This window comes from Somniosus microcephalus, chromosome 3 (assembly GCF_052327205.1).
Source record: "Somniosus microcephalus isolate GS21.2 chromosome 3, FLI_Smic_1.0, whole genome shotgun sequence".
Taxonomy (NCBI): domain Eukaryota; kingdom Metazoa; phylum Chordata; class Chondrichthyes; order Squaliformes; family Somniosidae; genus Somniosus; species Somniosus microcephalus.
Genome location: NC_140989.1, coordinates 351159036 through 351185016, shown reverse-complemented (window position 1 = coordinate 351185016; position 25981 = coordinate 351159036).

Below are 25981 nucleotides of genomic sequence, written 5' to 3'. Positions count from 1 at the left end.
ATTAGTCCAGACCTCTGGATTACTAGCCCAGTAACATAACCACTATGCTACCTGACATGAATCTTGTCATTCATGTGGAAATGACTTATGAAATAATACTGGGCGGCCTGCTGGTGGCGCTGTCCAGGGAGAGTATAAATACTCGGGCATGGGCCCAGCTTGCTCAGGACATTCTTTAACAGGAACTAGTGAAGGACACAACTAGATCTCCATGTTGAAAAACAGCTGATTAAAGCTTTGTTTAACTCTTAGACCAAGTGCCTAGTAGTTTTCTTACATCACTACCGTTCCCAAATTAAACATGATATAAGGCTTATACAAAGTCTTTAAAATTATGAAGGGGTTCGCTAGGGTAGACGTAAGGAAGATGTTTCCACATGTTGTGGAGTCCAAAACTAGGGGCCATAAATATAAGATAGTCTCTAATAAATCCAATTAGGAATTCAGGAGAAATTTCTTTACACAGAGAGCGGTGAGAATGTGGAACTCGCTACCACAGGGAGTGGTTGAGGTGAATAGCACAAATACATTTAATGAGAAGTTAGATAAGTACATGAGGGAGAAAGGAATAAAAGGTGCTAGCTTTGCCTGAATGCAGACTTTCAGACGGAAGAGTGCGCAGTCATGCGCACGTGGGCTGAGAGGCAGAATCACGGAGTTCTTTATCCTGTCAGTGGCAGTTCATGGCAAAGTCCGATGCGCTCAGTGTGCGTTTACACTACAACTGCAGTGCTGGCGTGAGGCAGTTTCATTTCACAGCAACGCTTCAGTTAGAATGTAAATGTAGCTTGGGTCAGGATTCAGGGTCTGAAATGACACCAGAACAAAGCAGAATGTGTCTCCGTTCTCAGAGTCAGTTCTGGCCTTCATACCTGAATTAATGAGTGGATCCCTCGCCTCTGAGTCTGAAGGTTCGTGGGTTCAAGTCCCACTCCAGAGACTTGAACACAAAACTCGAGGCAGCGTTCCAGCAGCGCTAAGGGAATGCTGCCCTGTCAGAGGTGCCATTTTTCAGATGAGATGTTAACCCGAGGCCCCGTCTTCCCTCTCAGGTGGATGTAAAAGATCCCGTGGCGCTATTTCGAAGAAGAGCAGGGGAGTTATCCCCGGTGCCCTGGCCAATATAAATCCCTCAACCAACATCGCTAAAACAAATTATCTAGTCATTATCACATTGCTGTTTGTGGGAGCTTGCTGTGCGCAAATTGGCTGCTGCGTTTCCTACATTACAACAGTGACTACACTTCAAAAATACTGGCTGTAAAGCACTTTGGAATGTCCTGAAATTGTGATGTGAATTCCCTGATTCAATTCCCTGCTCGGAAGCCATGTTTGTAGGCTTTGATGGCTATTGATCAGCGAAGGGTGCAGGCCATTTTACCAATGCAATGTCCTAGATCGTGCTCTCTGTCAAAATGAACAGCCAGAAAGAGGTTAATATTAACAATAACGTGATCTGATACCCCACGGACAAGGCTACTGTTCCAAAGTCTGCAGGGATGTAGATCAACCTGGAGCTTGTTTGATGGTAAATTAGAAAACCATTTGATCCTGAAATTCCATGTGGGGTTCTACTGGTTTCCAGACGTAACTCCAGCAGAAGACCAGCGGGATCCCCAGGGAAAGTACATAAGCAGATATTTTCAGACGTTTATCCACTTCCTCTGAACCTTCCACGGGTTTCCTGCTGGAGTCACGTTGGGAGAATGCCTGCGGAATTTTAGGGCCAGAATGCTTTCTAATTTTACAGCCAATACGTTCTCCACCTCCTCACCGCACATGTTTCTGAAAGCCACTTGTCTTTAGGTCCTCTGCTCTTTAGGTTCTCCGTCACACACCAGCATACAGGAGACTTGTGACTGGAAGATCTAGGAAATGGATAAAAACTTGAAGGGAAAAAAATTACAGGGCTATGGTGAAAGAGCAGGGGAGTGGGATTAATTGGATACCTCTAGCAAAGAGCCGGCCCAGGCATGATGGGCCGAATGGCCTCCTTCTGTGCTGTATCATTCTATGATTCTATGATATGTGACCCTGGCCCAGATTTACTATCCCTCCAATTTCCCTTGCTTCCCCATGGACTTTTCCCTTACCTCTGCTTTATGCTTCCCACAATGACTCAGTGGAATTTTTGCAATTACAGCTGTGTGGGAACCTTGCCCTATTGCTCCATGATTCAGTATGCTGAAGGCCCACTGCACTAGCCTCCAATAACTCATTGATGTATTCCTATCAGGCTTATTGAACATTAAAATTCTTCTTCAGCTCTATCAATTGCACTTGTTTTTTTCTCTCGATTGAGACCCATCAAGGTTTTTAATACTTTTCTAGGTGATAATAGAGGAATGGGTTTGTTCATTATAGAAAAAAAAATACTCATTGCTCTTCTCGGTCCATTAACAGTTGATTGTCAACCATGGTTACAGAGAATTTGGAATATGGCCTGAGATTGAAAACGTTCACACGCTACCCATATGAATATTAGGAATGAAAAGCTCTCTATGCAGAAAAATGTAAAAGGCAACGAAGATTAATTATTTCTTCATGGAGATGAACCTTACATCTATGCGACCTTGATCTTTTAAAGATCTTCACAATAATTCAGCCATCTGGATTATTCCTCTGACTCAGTAAGAAATTTATCAATGTTAAATGCTATTTTACACCATTAGAATCACTTCTAATTATATCCACTCCTGAAGAATTAGCATCTAAGACAAGAAAAATGTCTGACAAATTGTGGTGAATCTTCACTTGAATCACATGCACAGTACAGCAGAGGCCTCACCTGCCAGGATCCTTTTAATCAGAATATGCTTCCCTTCACTATGCATGATAGTGTTTAAGATAAAAGGGTGATTTATATTGGAGAGAATTGCCATCCTACTAATCAGAGTAACCTGCTAATAGAACGATTTGAACATTTAAAAAAAGTATCCACTTTCTCATATGAAGTAATTGACAACTTCAAGTTTCTCATTATCTTAAAAACCGTTCTGGTTCTGGTTAATTTGAGTACAGTTTGCTGCATTATTGCATGCTCTGAAGGATCTGGTATTCAGCGGGTCTGATGAAGATTCTCCAATCAAAACCGCAACCCATCTTTCTTTTCTCAGCTGTTGAAGGACTTGCTGGTGATGAAATCCTGCAGTAGCAGTTCCAAACTCTTCTGTGCTGCTGTGGGAATGTGCTATGTAGAGGCCAGACACTTCACCGTGAGTGGAGAGGGAGAGCCACTACAGGGAAAGGCTCATGTAGGAACTTAGGAACAGGAGTAGGCCATTCAGCCCCTTGAGCCTGTTCCGTCATTCAATCAGATCATTGTTTAAAAGGGGAGAAAGTGATAGATTGAGTAATTACAGGCCAGTCAGCCTAACCTCGGTGGTGGGCAAATTATTGGAAAAACTTCTGAAGGACAGTATTAATCGTTATTTAGAAAGACATGGATTAATCAAGGACAGTCAGTAGGGATTTGTTTGGGGAAGGTCGTGTCTGGCTAACTTGATTGAATTTTTTGAAGAGGTAACAAGGAGGGTTGATGAGGGTAGCACGTTTGATTTAGTCTACTTGGATTTTAGTTTTTGACAAGGTCCCACATGGCAGACTGGTCAGAAAAGTAAAAGCCAATAGGATCCAAGGGAAAGTGGCAAGTTAGATCCAAAATTGGCTCAGTGGCAGTAAGCAAAGGGTAATGGTCGACAGGTGTTTATGTAACTGGAAGGCTGTTTCCAGTGGGGTTCCACAGGGCTCAGTACTAGGTCCCTTGCTTTTTGTGGTGTATACCAATGATTTAGACTTACACAATGAGTGGTAGGACCCTAGGAAGTACAGAGGGTCAGAGGGACCTTGGTGTACATGTACATAGATCCCTGAAGGCAGCGGAACAGGTAGATAAGGTGGTTAAAAAGGCATATGGGATACTTGCCTTCATTAGCCGAGGCATAGAATATAAGAGCAGGGAGGTTATGATGGAGCTGTACAAAACGCTGGTGAGGCCACAGCTGGAGTACTGTGTGCAGTTCTGGTCGCCTCACTATAGGAAGGATGTGATTGCTTTGGAGAGGGTGCAGAGAAGATTCACCAGGATGTTACCTGGGATGGAGCGCCTCAGCTATGAAGAAAGACTAAACAGGCTGGGGTTGTTTTCCTTGGAGCAAAGAAGGCTGAGGGGGGACCTGATTGAGGTATACAAAATGATGAGGGGCATAGATAGGGTAAGACAAAGAGGAACTTTTCCCCTTAGTAGGGGGGTCAATAACAAGGGGGCATAGATTCAGGGTAAGGGGCAGGAGATTTAGAGGGGATTTGAGGAGGAACTTTTTCACCCAGAGGGTGGTTGGAATCTGGAACTCACTGCCCAAAAGGGTGGTAGAGGCAGGAACCCTCACAACATTCAAGAAGCATTTGGATGAGCACTTGGAATGCCAATGCATACAAGGCTATGGACCAAATGCTGGAAAATGGGATTAGACTGGACAGGGATGGATGGGCGGCGCAGACACGATGGGCCGAAGGGCCTCTTTCTGTGCTGTAAAACTCTATGACTCTATGACTCTATGACTTCAATGTAGAGGGCATGATCAAGAACTTTGCAGATGATACAAAAATTGGCCGTGTGGTTGATAGTGAGGAAGACAGCTGCAGACTGCAGGGAGTTATCAATGGACTGGTTAGATGGGCAGAAAAGTGACAAATGGAATTCAATCCGGAGAAGTGTGAGGTAATGCACTTGGGAAGGGCTAACAAGGCAAGGGAATACACAATAAATGGTAGGATACTGAGAAGTGTAGAGGAACAGAGAGACCTTGGAGTGCATGTACACAGATTCCTGAAGGTAGCAGGACAGGTAGATAAGGTAGTTAAGAAGACATACGGAATACTTTCCTTTATTAGCCGAGGCATAGAATATAACAGCAGAGAGGTTATGCTTGAACTGTATAAAACACTAATTAGGCCACAGCTAGAGTACTGCGTAGAGTTCTGGTCACCACATTACACGAAAGATGTGATTGCACTATAGAGGGTACAGAGAAGGTTTACTAGGATGTTGCCAGGACTGGAGAATTTTAGCTAGGAGGAAAGATTGGATAGGCTGGGATAAAAACAGAAAATGCTGGAAATACTCAGCAGGTCAGGCAGTAGGAGCCTTGCCAGTTGGGCATATTGAAAATTCATGGGCATGCTGTCCATGAGTTTCCATCTGTTAATTCTAGTGGGTAGAAAATCATGGCAGTGTGTTTGCTTGCATCGGGTGATGCCAATGCGCATTCGGGAAATGGGCTCTGTTTACCTCGAGAACTATTTATCACCCGAACAAAGTTAATTTTATATCGGGATATCGACTGCATTCATCTGCACAACATGTGTTTGGACATGAAAACAGAAAATGCTGGAAATACTCAGCAGGTCAGGCAGCGTCTGTGGAGAGAGAAACAGAGTTAATGTTTCAGGTCGATGACCTTTCGTCAGAACTGGAAAAAGTTAGAGATGTAACAGGTTTTAAGCAAGTGCAAGGAAAGGGGTGAGGGGAGGAAAGAACAAAAGGGAAGGTCTGTGATAGGGTCTGACAAAAGGTCATCGACCTGAAACGTTAACTCTGTTTCTCTCTCCACAGATGCTGCCTGACCTGCTGAGTATTTCCAGCATTTTCTGTTTTTATTTTAGGTTTCCAGCATCCGCAGTATTTTGCTTTTGTATTAGATAGGCTGGGGTTGTTTTCTTTGGAACGGAGGAGGCTAAGGGGAGATTTAATTGAGATGTATAAAATTATGAGGGGCCTAGAGAGAGTGGATAGGAAGCACCTATTCCTTTAGCAGAGAGGTCAATAACCAGGGGGCAAAGGTTTAAAGTGATTGGTAGAAGGATTAGAGGGGAGTTGAGGAGAATTTTTTCACCCAGAGGGTGGTGGTGGTCTGGAACTCAGTGCCTGAAAGGGTGGTAGAGGCAGAGACCCTCATTGCATTTAAAAAGTACTTGGATATGCACGTGAAGTGCCGTAACCTACAAGGCTACGGATCAGAAGCTGGAAAGTGGGATTAGGCTAGAGTTGTTGAGTATATTCAAGACAGAGATCGATAAACTTTTGAATATTAAGGGCATCAAGGGATATGGGGATAGTCCAGGAAAGTGGAGATGAGGTAGAAGATCAGCCAAGATCTTATTGAATGGCGGGGCAGGCTCGAAGGGCCAAATGGCCGACTCCTGCTCCTATTTCTTATGTTCTTATGTAGATAGCTCTTTTTCAGTCGGCACAGACACGATGGGCCGAATGGCCTCCTTCTGTACCGTAAACTTCTATGATTCTATAAACTTCTCTGAGACCAGATCATGGCTGATCTGTATCTTAACTCCATCTACCCGCCTTGGTTCCATAACTGTTAGTACCCTTACCTAACAAAAATCTATCAATCTCAGTTTTGAAGTTTTTACTTGACCCCTAGCCTCAATAGCTTTCATTATAATTTTATTTTTCCTATGTACCTTCTAGTGACTGCTTTCAGATTGTCATTGCCAGAAGCTTGGGAACAGGGGACTTGTCTATCCTGTTGGCTGTGGATAGCATATCGCAGAGAAAAACCTCAAGAAAAGTGATGGAGAAATAAAACTCTAGTGGGAGTGAGGAAGAAAAGGGAGTCTCAGCCCAATCAGAGAATCATGTTAAATTTCTTTAATGGCTGGTTTCTCTTTCTGGAGTACTGTCCCACTCCAGAGACTTGAGCACAAAAAGCTAGGCTGACATTCCAATGCAGTGCTGAGGGAGTGCTGCACTGTTGGAGGTGCCGTCTTTCAGATGAGACGTTAAACTGAGGCCCCATCTGCTCTCTCAGGTGGACGTAAAAGATCCCATGGCACTATTTCGATGAAGAGCAGGGGAGTTATCCCCAGTGTCCTGGCCAATATTTATCTCTCAATCAACATCACAAAAACAGATGATCTAGTCATTATCTTATTGCTGTTTGTGGGAGCTTGCTGTGCGCAAATTGGCTGCCGCGTTTCCTGCATTACAACAGTGACTACACTTCAAAAAAGTACTTCATTGGCTGTAAAGCACTTTGGGAAATCCTGAGGTTGTGAAAGGCGCAACATAAATGCAAGTCTTTATTTATACAGCAAGTGGCCCAGGTGAGTATTGGGAACGGACAGTGCATCCTAAGGAAATGGCTGGTGGAAGGTGTGAGATTCTGGGCAGCTGTTTCTCTTTCCCCCCATTTTGGGGTGCTGTGACAAAAGGAAACCTAAAGACTATGAGCAATAGCTCAGGAAATTTCAGAAAGTAGCACAACTAAAACTCGTTTAATAGTTCTAGGAATTAAAAGAAAAAAAACCTTTTGAAAGCTTTCAAGTTTCTCAGATTTAAAAAAAATTAGTTCCTGGGATGTGGGTGTCGCTGGCAAGGCCAGCATTTATTGCCCATCCCTAATTGCCCTTGAGAAGGTGGTGGTGAGCCACCTTCTTGAACCGCTGCAGTCCGTGTGGTGAAGGTACTCCCACAGTGCTGTTAGGGAGGGAGTCCCAGGATTTTGATCCAGCGATGATGAAGGATCGGCGATATACTTCTAAGTCGGGATGGTGTGTGACTTGGAGGGGAACTTGGAGGTGGTGGTGTTCCCATGCGCCTGCTGCCCTTGTCCTTCTAGGCAGTAAAGGTCGTGGGTTTGGGAGGTGTTGCCGAAGAAGCCTTCCCGAATGTTCTACAATATGTATAGAAATTGAAAGCTGAAGAGAGGGTTAAAGAAATACTAGCAAGAGGTTCTTTTCTTAAATTACAGGCAAACATTGTATTCTGCAAAGAAAACTATTTAGAAATGATTCCGACTTATTCTCTTTTCTTTCCGTTTCCTTTAACTCTGCCACTTAATTGAATGTTTGAATAAAGCTGCTGTTAGACTTGTTTCAATAGTATTAAAGGCACCCTGTTGGATGCATCTCCCACAGTCGTTCACAGAGGTCCCTGGAATAATGATGTGTATATCTGTCGGATTAACTCACAGTATTTACATATTAAAAATCCACATATAAATGCATCAGTATTCCACAACACCAGTGGCATTAAACGACACTTTAGGTTTCATGAAACCTTCACGCAGTCTCTGGCTTCCTTTTTCCCTCCAAGTCCTTTACATAGATACACACGTATGTTTTTTGGTTGTGAAATTTGTGTTCGTATATTTTCCACCTGACTGTTTGACACTTCTCCCCTCCTCTCCTGAAGGTAATGAATGACTCATGGTTCCTCTTCATGTGTCAAGTCAGACAGTGAGTGTTATTCAACTGCACCAATGGGAGGGCGGGGGCTGGTAGGGGGAGGCTCTGGGCATCACAGCCAAACCTGATCATGTCCTTAACCAGCGTCAACAAACGTACTTTTCAGCAGAATTTCCTGGATAGAGATCACAAAATAGTTACAGATGAGAATGGCCATTCAGCCCATCTAAATTCGTTCATCCTGCAAGATCCTGGAACGATTGGAAAAGTATGGGATTGCTCTCCTTAGAGCAGAGGAGGTTAAGGGGAGATTTAATAAAGGTGTTCAAAATTATGAAGAGTTTTGATAGAGTAAATAAGGAGAAATGTTTCCCCTGGGAGGAGGGCTGGTAACCAGAGGACACAGATTTAAGATAATTGGCAAAAGAACCAGAGGGGAGGTGAGGAGAAATTGTTTTACCTGGTGAGTTGTTATGATCTGGAATGCACTGCTTGAAAGGATAGTGGAAGCAGATTCAATAGTAACTTTCAAAAGGGAATTGGATATCAGTCCAAAATTTACTAGTTTGAACCAACGTCTCCTTACCCTACCCTCACAATTTAATTTAAAGTAATATTCCAGATTTGCCTTTTCCATTCACTTAGCAATTTTATATACCCTTATATGTCTATTTTCCAGGCCGAAAACCCCATTTTACAAATGGATGCGGCTTGGGAGCGGGTCAGCTGGTTTCCGGCTTCCAGTTCCGCCCCCAACTGCATCCGGCCCACGGACGTGATTTTACATCAATTGGCCTTGTTAAGCCTGCCCTGTGGGTTTGTCGGCCAATTAAGACGAAGCCGGTCAGATGACGCAATTTGATGATGCGTCATCTGCCAGTTTTCTTAAAGGTACCACACACAATCTTTCTTTGACAGCTCATTTCTCAGTGTTTGACAGCATTGAAGTGCTGCAAACACTGACAATCACTGTACAAAGGTAAGCTCTTGCACCCAGGCTCTCCATTGACTCCCTCCATAGGCTAGAACAGATGGCAGCTGCAGGTGAGGTTACAGAAGCGATCTGTCACTGGTGAGAGAGGTTCTCCCAATGAGGTGGGACTAGGCAGCCAATTCAAAACTTGTTACCTACAGAAAAGTGTAAATGCATTAAAAATGATTTTCCTACCATTTTCTTACCTCTGAAACTCACCAGTGCACCATTGGATTCTTCACACCACTTCTGCAGCTGTCATCAATGCAGAAACATTACAGCAGACTCACAACACGCCACACTTACCTGGTGTGGTGCCCGGACGTCGGGGAACCCGAGGCAGAAGCGGCAAAATTGAAAAAAAGCCTGTTAACAAGTATCAACTATCTGTTAACAGCCAGGTAAGTGACTATAATCCTCTTCCCGCCACTAGGTGTCGGGTTCATGCGCAAATCAGGGACCCGACATTTGGGAAGATTGATTAGAGGCAGGTTGACAGCGGGTTTCCTGCCCGCTGTCAATCTTTGCGATTTTGACAGCGGTCCCGCCTCCAATCCCGCACTCTGAGGACCGGCAAAATTCCGGCCAGTTCTCTTCAGTCTTTCCTTTTAACTCAGACCTTTGACATTAAGGATCAGCCTCTTGGCTCTACTCTCCAGCCGTTAAACATTTCCTTTGTGTCTTAGTGACCAGAACTGGACACATAGAAACATAGAAGATAGGACCAGGAGTAGGCCATTCGGCTCCTCGAGCCTGCTCTGCCATTCAATACGATCATGGCTGATCATCCAAATTCAGTACCCTGTCTCTGCTTTCTCCCCATATCCCTTGATCCCTTTAGCACTAAGATTATTCATTATTCAAGGTGTGATACTGAAGGAATAATTACTAGTCCTAGCCCTTTTCGGGCTACCCCAGATCAGGCATATTCCCCAGACGTTCACCTTCAACTAAAGTTAGAGATAGCTGAATTCTATAAGATGCTTAATTGGGTCTAAAGGTCCAGGCTATCTCTCTCTAAACGAAAGGAACGACTTGAAGATGTTACCATCTTCCAGATAGCACTTTTAATAAGTTTAACTAGACTGTAACCTTCCGGATATTATGAGGGCCCGGAAAATGCCCCCAGAATTCTGCAACTCTTCACAAAAGAGTGTACAGAAATTGAATTCGCGAGTTTGATACAGAAATACTATTTGAGACAATTCTAAAAATATATAGGTTTATTAAAGAACCGACATACAGTTAACAGCTGGTGAGTCAATCGCGACTTTAACAGTCCAAAATACAAATAGCTTACATTTCTTATTCTCAGATCTTTATTCTCAAATCTTAACTTTGTTACATTTATACATTTCTTATATAATCCAGAATATCCACCAAAATCAAATAAGAGTACCTTTTTGATCCCTGAGACTCAAAGAATTAAAAACTTACAGAGCCTGCCTCTGAAGTTGAGAATTGCTTGCCCTTTCCAGCGACTTCTGACTTTCCATCTGAAAAGCTTTGTTTTTATACTCTTTTTTAGTGGTTTATTCTTTGAAGTTTTCTGCTGATGTAAGCTAATTATCTTTAGTCATTCTTTCTGTTGACTTTTTTCTATCTTACTGTCAGTTCAGCTGCCAGTAATCTCAGTACTTTCAGAATCCTGTCTGCTGTATGCATAATTATGTCTCTACCTTTAGGTGTTCAAATTTTATCATAAAAAATGGTTATGACCGATGTATCTCTTTGATGCCATTCTTACGAAGTTCTTTCATTCAATTCTTAATATTGGCTTAACTGGTTATAATCAGACATTGTGTCTCCTAGCTATTCCATTTTCAATACAAACACAATGTGATTGCTTGGTGTATCTAGTAAAGTCATATCTACAAAGTTTTTGGTTTTGTACCTTTTACAATATGTAAATCAAAACCACTTCAACCAGGGTGTTCCATGCATTTCTTAGCTACTTCAATTGGTTGTATTACAAACTTATGTTTCCTGTCTTTCATTTGATGTTACTTTTATCAAAGGCACATGGTTTTTTAATGTTCTGTGTTTCCGTGCGGTGTTATTTTTTAACACTTTACTTGGGCATTGCTACTGTGTTTCTTCCAATGTTCAGACATAGAGGAACCTCCAACCCTTTGCTTCAATAGGGCCATTGTCTTAGTATTTACAACCAATTCCCATTTCAAAAGCTTGTGTGGTGTTTACAACTTTTGTGTTAACACTTCGGCCTAGAAATTCGGTGGAGCCCCAAACGGGGCGCCAAGCTTGCCTGGGCGCCGGAATTACCGCTGCGAATGGAGCAGTTGCACCCGCCGGAAATTCAGTTGGAGCGCCCCAAGAGGGACGCGGGGCGCTGCTCGAGGCGCCCCGCGTCCCTCTTGGGGCGCTGAAACTGAATATCGCAGTGCAACGTGCCGCAGCACCACACGCTGCAGCATGGTGCACTGCGGTACTGCAGGCCTTCCTCCCCTTCTTAAGGGGGAGGGGCCTGCACCAGCGTGATGACCGATCGCGAGTGCCGGCAAAAGAGCCCGGCACCGAGGAGAAGTGCCGGGCTCTCGGGACACAGCCGGCACTGCCCGGGGGGGCGATCAGGAGGCCGGGGGCGGAGGTGCTGGCAGGCGGCCACCGAAAAAATGGCGCCCCGCACCTCCACCTTAATTTGCGCCACTACCGTCGCAGGTAGGCCCTGTGAACCGGGCGCGATTTGCGATCGGCGTTACAGAGGCGGGCGTGACCAAATCGGGGTGGTAGCGGGACGCTGCACACACCGATTACATCATCGGTGGCGACGCAGCACAACAGGCTAACGCCGCCATTAGCGCCCCGCTAAATATCGCGGGAGGCGCGGCCAGTGGCGCTAAAGCCACTGAGTGCCCTCTTTAGGTGCTAACTGGTGGCGCAGCCCACCGAATTTCTAGGCCTTCATCTTATCTCTGAAGCCTGTATTGACAGCTTGTGTCGTTGAGGATTTTTAGATTTTTAAACCCAGTATATCATGTATTAATAAAGTCAGAATTCTGTTCATAGGATGGTGTATCTTTCTGAAATATGGCTTTTCCTTTACAGTCCGACCAAAGCACTGTGGAGTTTTATAATGGCTTCCTCTGACTTGTATTCTACTATTTGACTATATAGTTCAACATTCTATTAGCTTGTTATCTGCCTCTCTGCACTGGTTGGACATATTTAGCTTCGAATCTACTAAGATTCCATGGTCTCTTTCAGCTTTGTCCTTAGCTGTTAATGGTATGCATTTATCCTAAGTTAGAACATAACTACATAAGAAATAGGAGCTGGAGTAGGTCATACGGCCCTTCGAGCCTGCTCCACCATTCATCAGAATCATGGCTGATCTTCTACCTCAACTCCACCTTCCCGCACTATCCCCATATCCCTTAATTCCCTTCGTTCCCAAAAAATTATTGACCTCTGTCTTGAATATACTCAACGACTGAGCATCCACAGCTCTCTGGGATAGAGAATTCCAAAGATTTATAACACTCTGAGTGAAGAAATTTCTCCTCATCTCAGTCCTAAATGGCCTACCCCATATTCTGTGACTGTGACTTCGTGTTCTAGACTCCCCAGCCAGGGGAAACATTTTCCCAGCATTAACACTGTCAAGCCCCATAAGAATTTTGTATGTTTCAATGAGATCATCTCTCATTCTTCTAAACTCTAAGAAATATAGGCCTAGTCTACTCAATCTCTCCTCATAGGGCAATCCACTCATCCCAGGAACCAGTCCAGTGAACCTTCATTGCACTCCCTCTAAGGCAAGTATGTCTTTCCCTAGGTAAGAAGACCAGAATGTACACAGTACTCCAGGTGTGGCCTCACCAGTGCCCTGTATAATTGTAGTAAGACTTCTTTACTCTTATACTCTAATCCCATTGTAACATAAGCTAACATACCATTTGCTTTCCTAATTGCTTGCTGTACCTGAATGTTAACTTTCTGTGATTCATGTATAAAGACACCCAGGCCCATCTGAGAGCAAACATTTCCCCGTCTCTCACCATTCAAAAAATATTCTGCTTTTTTGTTTTTCCTACCAAAGTGGATAACTTCACACTTCCCCACATTGTATTCCATTTGCCATGTTCTTGCCCACTCAGTCAACCTGTCTATATCTCTCTGCAGCCTCTTTGCATCTGTTATGTTTTTTCATTATGAACAGCTAGCTTGAGCTAGTCATTTATTCAGCCATGTGGACTAGTGTACAGGCATCCATCTTGACTACTGCCTTGTGGGTAGCCCCACTACTAAACATACAGCTCCACCTAGTATACCATTCTAGAATGACATGTTACTGATCATTACATCCCCCTTCCTTAGAGGTTAAACAAAATCAATATCAATCAATATCAATCAATCATAATGACATAAACATCTTCACAACAGTCAACACATTTTCAAAGTTGTACTTTATGAACTCTAAGCTCTTCATTCTTTTATTATAGTTTTCTTTGTACTCAAAGATTATGTCTATCAGGCTTTTTTACTTCACGTGTGGATCTTCTCAGCACAGGTAAGTCTGATGTGTTTTCATGAGAGCCTGTATGTGTGTTTGTGTTAGATTGTTCTGGTGGTGAGTGACAAGGTTCAGTTGCGGCATTGTCATCGATTTGCTCTTGGATAGTTTCTTGTGTTTTCAGGAGGGAACGGCGGTTCCTCCTGAGAATCTGTCCTTCCTCAGTTCTAACAGTGTATGACCTTGGTCCTACTTCCTCAAGAACTGTAGCTTTCCTGTTCCATGCATCTGGATCCTCAATCCTGACAACATCATCCCTTGTCAATGGTTTCAGAGTTTTGGATGACTTGTCATAGTGTGATTTCTGTTTCAGCTTTAACAGTTGAAGTCTCTGTCTCAGTTCCTTACTCTGCTTTTCTTTTGCACAGCGGGGTAGCGTGGTGCGCAACTTGTGACCCATTAGGAGTTCAGCAGGTGAAGAACCACAGTCTAAAGGGAAGGCTCGGTAGCTCAGCAGGGCGAGATAAGGATCAGACTTGCTTTCTGTTGCTTTCTTCAGTACAGGTAGACTATCCTTTATCCGAAAACCTCGGGACCAGCCGAGTTTCGGATAAAGGAGAATTTCGGATTTCGGAAGGTGGGTCGGCGGGGGTCCGCGGGGCGGTCGGCGGGGGGTCGTGCGCACGACTTACCCTTTATCCGAACTTCCGCAACCGGAGCCCTCTAAAAACCGAAGGTTTTTTCGTTCAGCGTAAGTCGTACGCACGACTTACGCTGAACGAAAAAACCTTCGGTTTTTAGAGGGTTTCGGTTTTCGGAAGTCCGGATAAAGGGTAGTCTACCTGTAGCTGTTTGAGAACTTGAACACCTTTCTCTGCCTTACCATTCGACTGAGCATACAGAGGACTGGATGTGATGTGTTGAAAGTCATAATGTGCTGCAAACTGTTGCCACTTCTTACAGTTGAAGCACGGACCATTGTCGCTAACGGCAATCCTGGGAATTCCATGTCTGGCGAAGATGGATTTAACATGCATTATGACATTGCTTGCTGATGTGCTTGAGAGCAGCGCCATCTCAGGATAGTTAGAATAGTAGTCAATCACTATTAGATAGCCTTTACCATTCAAATGAAAGAGGTCCATACCAACCTTTTGCCATGGTGCTGTTGGTATGTCAGCTATGTGGACTAGTGTACAGGCATCCATCTTGACTACTGCCTTGTGGGTAGCCCCACTACTAAACATACAGCTCCACCTAGTGTACCATTCTAGAATGACATGTTATTGATCATGATCATGTTACAGCATCCTCCTCACAGCTTACTTCCTCATCTAACTTTGCATCATCAGCAAACTTGGATACGTTACACTCAGTCCCTTCATCTAAGTCATTAATATAGATTGTAAATAGCTGAGGCCCAAGCACTGATCCTTATGGTACCCCGCTAGTTACAGCCTGCCAACCTGAAAAAGTCCCGTTTATTCCTACTCTCTGTTTTCTGTCCATTAACCAATCCTCAATCCATGCCAATATATTACCCCCAATACCATGAGTCCTAATTTTGTGTAATAACCTCTTGTGTAGCACCTTTATCGAATGCTTTTTGTAAAATCCAAATACATCCACTGGTTCCCCCTTATCCATCCTACTAGTTACATCTTCGAAAAACTCTTAACAGATTTGTCAAACAGGATTTCCCTTTTATAAAACCATGCTGACTCTGCCTAATCATATTATGATTTTCTAAGTGCCCTGTTACCACATCCCTAATAATAGATTCTAGCATTTCGCCTACTACTGATGTCAGTACTAACTGGCCTATAGTTCCCCGTTTTTTCTCTTCCTCCTTTCTTAAATAGTGCGGTTATGTTTGCTACCTTCCAATTATTGGGAACTGTTCTAGAATCTAGGGAATTCTGGAAAATTAATATCTCTGCAGCAACCTCTTTTAAAACCCTAGGGGGCAGGTCATCAGATCCAGGGTATTTGCTGCCACTTAGTCCCATTAATTTCTCCAATACTATGTCTTTACTTATACTGATTTCTTTAAGTTCCTCATTCTCTCTAGACCCTTGGTTCCCCATTATTTCCAAAATGTTTGTTGTGTCCTCTACTGTGAAAACAGATACAAAGTATTTGTTTAATGTCTCTGCCATTTCCTTAATGCCCATTATAATTTCTCCTGCCTCTGCCTCTAATGGGAACACTTTTACTTTCACTAATCTCTTCCTATTTACAAACCTATAAAAAAGTTTACAATCTGTTTTTATGTCTCTTGCTAATTTACTCTCATAGGCCTAGAAATTGGGTATAGCCTCGCTTGAGGCGTTAGAAGTGGCGAAGCGCTAAGTTTATAGCCAGACGAAATTTATCGCTGCCTGTCAAGATATTGGGTTGCATCGCCCCCAAAGGGTCTTGAGGCGCTAATTCAGCCGTTGCACTGTGCTCTTAAGGCACGAAAGGTCAGGCGCTACGCAATATCGACGCGAACGGGCGCAGCGCAGGTGAACTCAATTACGGGAAAGCACGAGACCTACAGGCGCCGGCCGGCTCTTAAAGGGGTGGGTCAGTGTGGTGATTATTCTTTATGTTTAGTAAGAAGTATTGTGATTGGTTGTTTGTTTCCTGCCTTGGGATATATGCTGTAATCTCATTGGTAGTTGATGTCATGTGATTTGTGGTGGCCATCTTAAATTCAGTTCTTTCCAGCCTTTAGTTGGGACTGGGTGTTGAAAGATGTGCTACAGGATTTTTAAGTTAATAAAGCCTAGATTAGAAAGGCAAATCTATTCTTTATTTCAATTTATTAACTTTGTCAGAATGGAGCGATATCTTCAACCAGAACGATTCAATGCTGACCCTAATTCTGCAGGAGTGGATGATAAATGGAAACACTGGTATTGCACATTAAAAAGCTTTTTGGGCGTGTTGGATCAAGAGTCTCTAAATAAGCTGAATATGCTGATCAACTACATTGCTCCGGATGTGTATAAGTATATTTTGGACTGTAAAACTTACGAAGTGGCTATTTCTACATTGGAAAAGATTTTTGTTAAACCAAAGAATGAGGTATTTGCACGTCACCTTCTATCTGCCCGTAGGCAGCAGGTGGGAGAATCTTTGGATACTTATTTACAAGCACTTCGGTGCCTTAGTGTTAACTGTAATTATAAGGCCGTGACGGCTGAAGAATATAAGGAAGAATCGGTACGGGATGCTTTTATTAATGGATTACTGTCTAGATCAATTCGTCAGCGGTTGTTAGAAAATAAGACTTTGGATCTTAAGAGTGCTTTTGAGCAAGCTTCCACATTGGATGTGGCTCAGAGAAGTTCGGATTCTTATGCTCTTTTTAATCGGCCTGTGACTGTGGTTTCGGCAGTTCCGGATGAAAAGGAATTATGTGGACTTAATAGGAGTGGTTTACTAAATTCTGAAACAGTTTCTACTTCAGCGGCTGTTGCCTCTAGGATTCAGAAGTGTTATTTTTGTGGGAACGTCCGGCACCCTCGTCTGAAGTGTCCTGCTCGGGAGGCTGTGTGTAGTAAATGCGGCAAGAGAGGTCATTACGCACGTGTGTGCAAATCAAGGGTGGAGCATGATTCTAATTTAGAAAGATTCCTTCAAGCTGCGGAAAAAGTTGGTTTAACTTTCAATAAAGAGAAGTGTACCTTTTCGACCACTGAGGTAAATCTACTGGGGTACATTATCTCGGGAAACAAGATTGAACCAGACCCAGAACGTCTGCGACCATTGATTGATTTACCTTGTCCTACTAATTCTAAGGCTTTGCAACGAGTTGTTGGACTGTTTTCTTACTATTCTAATTGGATTGCAAATTTTTCACAGAAGATCCGGCCTCTTATTCGGGTTACGACATATCCTCTATCATGGGAGGCCAGGACGTGTTTTGATAATTTAAAAAAGGATATCCTTTGAGCAGTTGTGCATTCTATTGATGAGCAGGTTCCTTTTGTGATTGAGACGGACGCTTCTGATTTTGCAATTGGGGCTACTCTGAACCAAAATGGAAGACCTGTGGCCTTTTTCTCACGTACCTTGAACAATAGTGAAAAAAGGCATTCTTCAATAGAGAAAGAGGCGTATGCAATAGTAGAAGCACTGCGTAAATGGAGACATTATTTATCGGGGCGACATTTTACGTTGGTAACTGATCAAAAGTCTGTGTCCTTTATGTTTGATGTCAAACATTTTGGAAAGATTAAGAATGATAAAATAATGAGGTGGAGGATTGAGTTGGCATGTTACCATTTTGATATAGTTTATCGTCCGGGGAAGGATAATGTTGCTGCTGATGCGCTGTCAAGGGCTTATTGTTCTGTGATTCACAGAGATACGCTTATTAATCTTCACAATGCCTTATGCCATCCTGGGGTTACGAGGATGATACACTTCGTACGCAGTAAGAATTTGCCCTTTTCAGTTGAAGACGTCAAGCGGATGACTTCATCATGTTCTATCTGTGCTCGGTGTAAACCGAATTTCTTTAAGCCTCAACGAGCTCATCTTATAAAGGCTACTTCTCCTTTTGAACGTTTGAGCGTCGATTTTAAGGGGCCTCTTCCTTCAACTACTCAAAACCGATATATATTTACTGTTGTGGATGAGTTTTCAAGGTTCCCTTTTGCTTTTCCTTGCGCAGATGTATCAGCTGCTACAGTTATCAAATGTCTGACTCAACTTTTTGTCATCTTTGGGATGCCTGCGTATATCCATTCGGATCAGGGAAGTTCTTTTATGTCTTCCCAGTTGAAGGAATACCTTCAGAGTCGGGGAATTTCTACTAGCAGAACTACCCCGTATAATCCCCAGGGTAATGGACAGTGCGAACGATACAATGGGGTGATCTGGAAGGCAGTTATGTTGGCTTTGACATCCCGGAACCTTAAGAATACACAGTGGGAAATGGTACTGCCTGATGCCCTGCATTCCATTAGATCATTGCTTTCAACGGCTACTAATGTGACCCCCCATGAAAGGCTCTTTAACTATCCGCGGAGATCTACTACGGGATATTCGGTACCTTCATGGCTTACTATGCAGGGACCTGTGCTGCTTCGACGCCATGTTAGATTGTCAAAATATGATCCTTTAGTGGAGGAGGTGGAGCTGTTGGAGGCAAATTCCCAATATGCTCATATTCGATTCCAAGATGGGAAGGAAAGTACCGTTTCAATTAAAGACTTGGCTCCTTGTGGTGGCCAGCCCTCTTCTGAGGATATTAACAATAGTCATGATTCAGATAATGTGGATGCTGTTACAGATACTACGAATATTTCCAATCCGACTGCAGATAATTATACTTCTATTAGTCAGCTCTCGATGGATGTTCATGACCGTCCCAGTTTACCTCCTGATGGGATTTCTAATCCGGAAACTGTTGAAAATCGGGATATGGATAGCCTTCCTGCAGAAGATATTTCTGTGTCTCCTGGTGTGGGAGGGCAAGGAATTTCACCAAGGTTAAGAAGGTCAACACGAACAAGATATCCGGTCGACCGATTGAAAATGGACTTTTAAATTGATAGTAATGTTTTAAAATTGTTGAAATATATTGTTTTAGTTGAGAGATACTTAATACTTATGTGCAATGTTACTATTTGTTGTTGCTCACTTAGTATTGTGTCATGTTGAATAGTTTTATTTTGTCTGTGCATAGTTTTAGTTGTAAATAATTAATTATAAATTGTAAAGGTTATTTAGGTTGGAGTATATTTTAAAAGGAGGGGTGAATGTGGTGATTATTCTTTATGTTTAGTAAGAAGTATTGTGATTGGTTGTTTGTTTCCTGCCTTGGGATATATGCTGTAATCTCATTGGTAGTTGATGTCATGTGATTTGTGGTGGCCATCTTAAATTCAGTTCTTTCCAGCCTTTAGTTGGGACTGGGTGTTGAAAGATGTGCTACAGGATTTTTAAGTTAATAAAGCCTAGATTAGAAAGGCAAATCTATTCTTTATTTCAGTCAGTCAGACTGAGCTTCAACACCCAACACCCTGCAGGCCTCAGATTCGGCGCTCGCCCTTGTCTGGCGAAACAAAGTGGATCATTATGGAGAAGGTTAGGCAGAGAGCAGAGCGCTTCAGCTCTGAGGCTCTGGACAACTTGGTGGCTGCAGTTGAAGACCGTCGGGAGGTCCTGTACCCGGATAATGGCAAGAGGCCAAATCAGAAGGCTTACCAACGATCTTGGAGGGAGGTTGCTGTGAGGGTGAACTCCAGCAGCATGGCGACCAGGACCCCTGTTCAGTGCAGGAAGAAATTCAACAACCTCACATGGATCGTTAGGGTGAGTGATGGTTTAGCAAACTTGTGCTTCCCTCCATCTGCAGCTGACTTCGGGCACCCTGCTGCAATGATGCGCCAATGGCCATCTGTCAGTATGCACCCATGGCCCTTTCTGGGCACACACATGGACAGATGTCTCAAGGCCTCATGTAAGGGCTCTTGCACCATGGGGGGCATGCGATGATGTCTCAAGGCCTCATGTAAGGGCTTTTGCACCATGGGGGGCATGCGATGATGTCTCAAGGCCTCATGTAAGGGCTCTTGCACCATGGGGGGCATGCGATGATGTCTCAAGGCCTCATGTAAGGGCTCTTGCACAATGGGGGGCATGCGAGGAGGTCTCAAGGCCTCATGTAAGGGCTCTTGCACAATTGGGGGATGCGAGGAGGTCTCAAGGCCTCATGTAAGGGCTCTTGCACAATGGGGGGATGCGATGATGTCTCAAGGCCTCATGTAACAGAACCTCCCCTTCCTTCCCCTGCAGTCCAAGATGGCGCAGATTCGGAAGGAGCAGCGTCGAACCGGTGGCGGACCTGCACAAGTGGTCACTCTCACGGATCTGGAGGAGAGAGTGCACCAGATACTTGGAGGACGTCTGTCTGGTCCAGTCACCACTGCATCTGCCGACCCCATTACTGACAGCGAGGGTAAGACTCTCACCTTTTTCACCTGTTGCCTTCCACTTGGCCCCCCCGCCAGCATGCATCCTCAGTGTGCAGCCATGTCAGAGCCTTGCCGCAATCTGGCATGCCTTTCAGCAAACCTGTCCTTCTGCTAAAGCCACTCTTCCGCCTCCCACTTTCAGATGAAGCAGCACCAACTCGGGCTCAATGCACTGAAGCTGCCAGTGCCAGTGCCACCGGAGGCGGGGACCAGGAGGAATCCGGACCAGCCGTTGCAGAATCCGGGGAGCTGAGACATCTGCAGACTGGGGATAGTAGTCCCCTGGAGGGGAGGTGGGGTGGCTCTGAGGATGAACCAGTTGCCGGACCAAGCGGCATGCACCAACGCAGGGGGGATAGGCAAGTTCGGCCACCGTCTCCCCGCAGGGCAAGGCAGGTCGTCATGACTGCTGCACAGAGTGCAGATGAGGTCCGTCGCCTGGCAGAGATGAGCAACCAGGCCCGGGTCAGACACACGGAGCTGATGGCTGCAGTGGAGAAGACGCCTGAGTCAATAGATTCATTGGCTAGGAGTATGCTGGACTTCGGGGCAACAATGGAGAGGACTCTGCAGGGCTTTGGCGCAACAATGGAGAGGACTCTCCAGGTGTTCGGGGAAACAATGGACAGGTCTATCCAGGGCTTCGGGGCCACAATGGACAGGACTATCCAGGGATTCGGCCCAACAATGGAGAGGACTGTCCACGGCTTTGAGTCGGCAATGGAAAGGACTGTTCAGGGCTTCGGACAAGCCCTGCACAGACCTTTCCAGGGATTGTCCGAGGCAGTGCAGCGGTCGGCTCCTGCCTTGCCCGAGGCCATGGGAAGAACTGTCCAGGCCTTCTCCGAAGCACTGGCACCTGGCACACAGGTCCTCACTGTTGCCACGAAGTCACTTGCTGGTCTCTTCCACAGCCAGATTGACGCAACGCGATGTCTCACTGCAGCCACCCTCTCTGCATCAGATAGGATCACCCCGGGCCCTTCCACTCCCGTACAATGCCAGGAATCCGTGGAGCCTGCGATTGTGGCGGATGAGCCGAGCCGCTCCCCTCAGATAGCCAGTGTGTCGTCCGATCATGGTGCAGGTGTCCTCTCTCGTCAGGAGACCATTGCACATGCCAGCGCTGGGACGCCTGCATTGCAGCTGCCAGCACCTGCAGCCCACACTGCTTCCAGCCATGCTCAAAGCAAGCATCCTGCGTCCACACCCTCCAAGCCCAGAGGTCGGCCAGGCCGTACCTCAGGGGCTTCTGCGCGTCCAGACAGTGAGCAAGCGTCCCCCAGCCTTGAGCCCACCACTGGGGTGCAATTATGTAGGAGCAGCAGGGAGGGAAGGGGCCGGGCGCGAAAGAGAAGTCGTTCTCCCTCAAGGGGCCAGTTGTAGAGGGAGGTGCTGAGACGTTTGTTTGTCCAAATTCAAGGACACCCTCAGCTGCTGTTATAGTTGCAGATTTTTGTTGAGTTTTGCGGCTTGGCCGAACAGGTCACATTTATTTTGGAAGTTATGGTTTCTGCTCACTTTACGTTGTTTAGCTGTAATGAAAGACTTTTGTGTCAATAAACAGAAGTTTCAATGTTGCTTGGTGCATGTGACTACTTTCAGTGATGCTGGCATGCAGAGGCCCTCAAACATCCAAAGTGCGCATGAGGTAAGACTCTCATCATTCCGCCACAGGGGTGTCGAGACGAGTCCAGAGGAGCCTCTGATGTCTGGACCTTCCACTTTCAGCAGCCCTTCCATCTTCCTCCTCCTCCTCCTCCTCCTCCGCCTGCTCTTCCTCCTCCTCCTCCTCCTCCTCATACTCCTCCTCCTCCGCCTGCTTGTGCAGGGTCCGAGGGAAGGTCATGAATGGACGCGTTCGCCTATAAAGGGCATCCGTCACTTGCCGGATGCAACAGCGGACTGCAGCCTGAGCGACAGTCGCATTGTCCCCAATGGCTGACTGAAAGGATCCGTTGGCATAAAAATGGAGGCCATCAGTCAGTGTAGCCATCACGGACAGAGAGGTTCTGCAGCGTTCACGCGGCTGCAGATCCTGACCAAGCAGGTGGCACAGATCAGTAACAATGTCCCTCCAGATTTGGAGCCTTCGCTAACACTGTTCCTCCGAAATGTCAAGGCTTGTCACCTGCTGCCTAAAGACCCTCGCAGCATCCCGTTGGCTTGGCTGACCTCGATTGCCCCTCCTCCTTCTGGCCAATCCCTGCCCTCTCTCCCGCCGTCTCTCTGCCCCTTCACAGTGTTGGGCGATGAGGCCGTCGCCCTCGGAACAAGCTCCCATTCCGATGCCAGTTGGTCAAAAGGCTTTTAGGTGTAGTGCTGCAAGTGCTTCAGACAGGGTTGAGGGTCCCAAGTACTGTGAAGCTCAAATCCCAGAACTCCACTCCACATGAGCTCGCCAGCTCTCTCTAGCAGCGATCGCAATGAGCAGGCCAAGTGGCAGAAGATTCTGCACTAGAGCTGTCCCCTTTAAATAGCGCCGCCCTACTCCGAGAAGGGCCTGTTAGCCCTCCCTCGAACTGTCACTAATAGCGCTGGGCGCTAAGGCTCCGGGCGCCACCCAATATGCGCTCAGGCGCTCCTAAAAGGCGTTGCACACTGAAATGACATCATGAGCTTCTTGCGCTCGCGGGCGCGTGCAAACACTTAGCGCAGGCGCTAAATGTATAGTCAATTTCTGAGTCGGCGCTATCCTCATAGCGTCCGCCCCAACATAGGGCTTCGCCCCAATTCTAGGTCTCTTTAGGTACTCAGCGCCGGCGCTACCAACCCAATTTCTAGGCCATAATCTTTCTTCTCTTTCCTTATCAATTTCTTGGTCCTCCTTTGCTGAATTCTAAAATCCTCCCAATCCTCAGGCTTACTACTCTTTTTGGAAACATTATAAGCCTCTTCCTTTGATCTAATACTATCTTTAACTTCTCTTGTTAGCCACGGTTGGACCACTTTTCCTGTGGGGTTTTTGTGCCTTAAAGGAATATATATTTGTTGTAAATTATGTATTAATTCTTTAAATGCTAGCCATTGCTTGTCTACCGTCATTCCTTTTAATGTAGTTTCCCAATCTACGTTAGCCAACTCACCCCTCATACCTACATAGTTTGCTTTGTTTAGATTTAAGACCTTAGTTTCGGATTTATCTAAATCACTTTCAAACTCAATATAAAATTCTTTCATATTATGGTCACTCTTCCCTAAAGGCCCCTTTACTACAAGATTGCACATTGCACAATACTAGATCTAAAATAACCTGTTCCCTAGTTGCTTCCTCAACATACTGAACTAGAAAACTATCTTGTATACATTCCATGAATTTGTCCTCCACAGTATTACTGCAAATTTGGTTTGCCCAGTCTATATGTAAATTGAAGTCCCCCATGATTTCTGTATTACCCTTGATACATGTTCCTCTAATTTCCTGATGAATACTCTGCTCTATATTACAACTACTGTTTGGAGGCCTATAAACAACTCCCACCAATGTTTTCTGCTCCTTGCTGTATCTTAGCTCCTCCCAAACTGATTCTATGGGCTGGATTTTGTCAACGGGGAACTTTTGGAGGCGGGACTCCCACTTGTCGGGTTTTAGTCCTATCTCCATCGACTTGTGGCCAACCCACACTATTTTCCCTTGGTTGACCTTGTTAAGCCTGCCCAGCGGGCTTAGCAGGCCAATTAAGGGAAAGCCAGTTACAGGTATCGTCAGCGAGTGACGTTTTATCTGTCAAGAGCTTTTGACAGATGAAACGTCAGTGTTTGACGGCTCTGTGAAGCTGTCAAACACTGACAATCTGTCCTCTAACTTGAGTCCTTGTACTCAGACTCAGTTAGAGAGCTCTCCAGACCAGAAAGCAGAGGCTGCAGCTTTTGACAGTTCAGCGGCCATTCTGCTTTCTGTGCCGGTGAGCTGAGGGATTCCCGAGAACTGAAGGGAGGAAGCCTGCAGGAAGAAGTAAAGGTAAGTAAAACTTATTAAAACACTTTACACTTACCTCGCACACCTACCTCTGCACACATGCACCCATCACTCACCTGAACACCGGACATCTTGGCCCCTCCGACCCCCGCAGACCGACGGCCCGCCTCGCTGACCCTGGCGAGCTTCGGAGCTGTCGGGAAGCCCACACTTCAGGGCTCAAAATGGGGATTCTCAAAAAAACTGCCTGTTAACTACCTGTTAACAGGCAGTTAATTGGTACTAATCCCCTTCCCGCCTCCTGGTAAGATGGCACGGAGGCAGGCTGGGGGCAGGATAGGTACCCACCCCCCAATTCTGCCATTTTCCTGGCAGTCCCGCCTCCCCAGGACTGGCAAAATCGCCCCCTCCTTGATTTGCAGTGATATACCTTTAAATCTTTACTTATAATGACATAAGAACATAAAAATTAGGAGCAGGAGTAGGCCATACGGCCCCTCGAGCCTGCTCCGCCATTCAATAAGATCATGGCTGATCTTCGACCTCAACTCCACTTTCCTGCCCGATCCCCATATCCCTTGATTCCCCTAGAGTCCAAAAATCTATCGATCTCAGTCTTGAATATACTCAACGACTCAGCATCCACAGCCCCTTGGGGCAGAGAATTCCAAAGAATCACAACCCTCTGAGTGAAGAAATTCCTTCTCATCTCATTCCTAAAAGACCAACCCCCTTATCCTGAGTTCTAGACTCTCCAGCTAGGGGAAACAACCTCTCAGCACCTACCCTGGCAATCCCCCTCAGAATCTGATATATTTCAAAGAGATCACCTCTCATTCTTCTAAGCTCCATAGGGTTATCCTCTATGTTATCCTCTATGAGGTTGTTGAACAATCTCTCCCTGACTATTTGCTTTATTGATTCCCACATTTCATTGAACTTATACCTGGCTGCTTGTCTTAGGTATTTTGAACTCCCAGATCATGGCTTAGAAATTCGCTGGCGCTGTGCTCATTTTGCAGACATAAAACGGGCACCTTAGGGTCCAATATGGTGGCCGACGCGCGCGCGCCCGTCCTGCGCTGGAAGTGCACTGTCCACGATATTGGATTTGGGTCCTCCATAGGTGTCCAGGGCCCTAAGCCAAAAGTATTCAAAATGGTAAGTAAATTATTTAACTAAGGATCTTCTGCTTGTTGTAGGATCCTCTTGTAAAATTAGGCTGCCTGAATCACCATGTGAGAAACCTGATCAGCAGCTCATGGCACTAACAGGCAACAAGGACCTTTCAGCAGCACTATTTAAACAGCTCATCCACTACATGCAAGTTAGTTGCTAGTTTGTCCTATTAGGCAGCTGGTTAACTGTTTTTTTGGCCTATTGTCTGCTTTCAGAACAATTTCACTGCAGTCATGGGTGGTCTGGTAGGGCTGCCT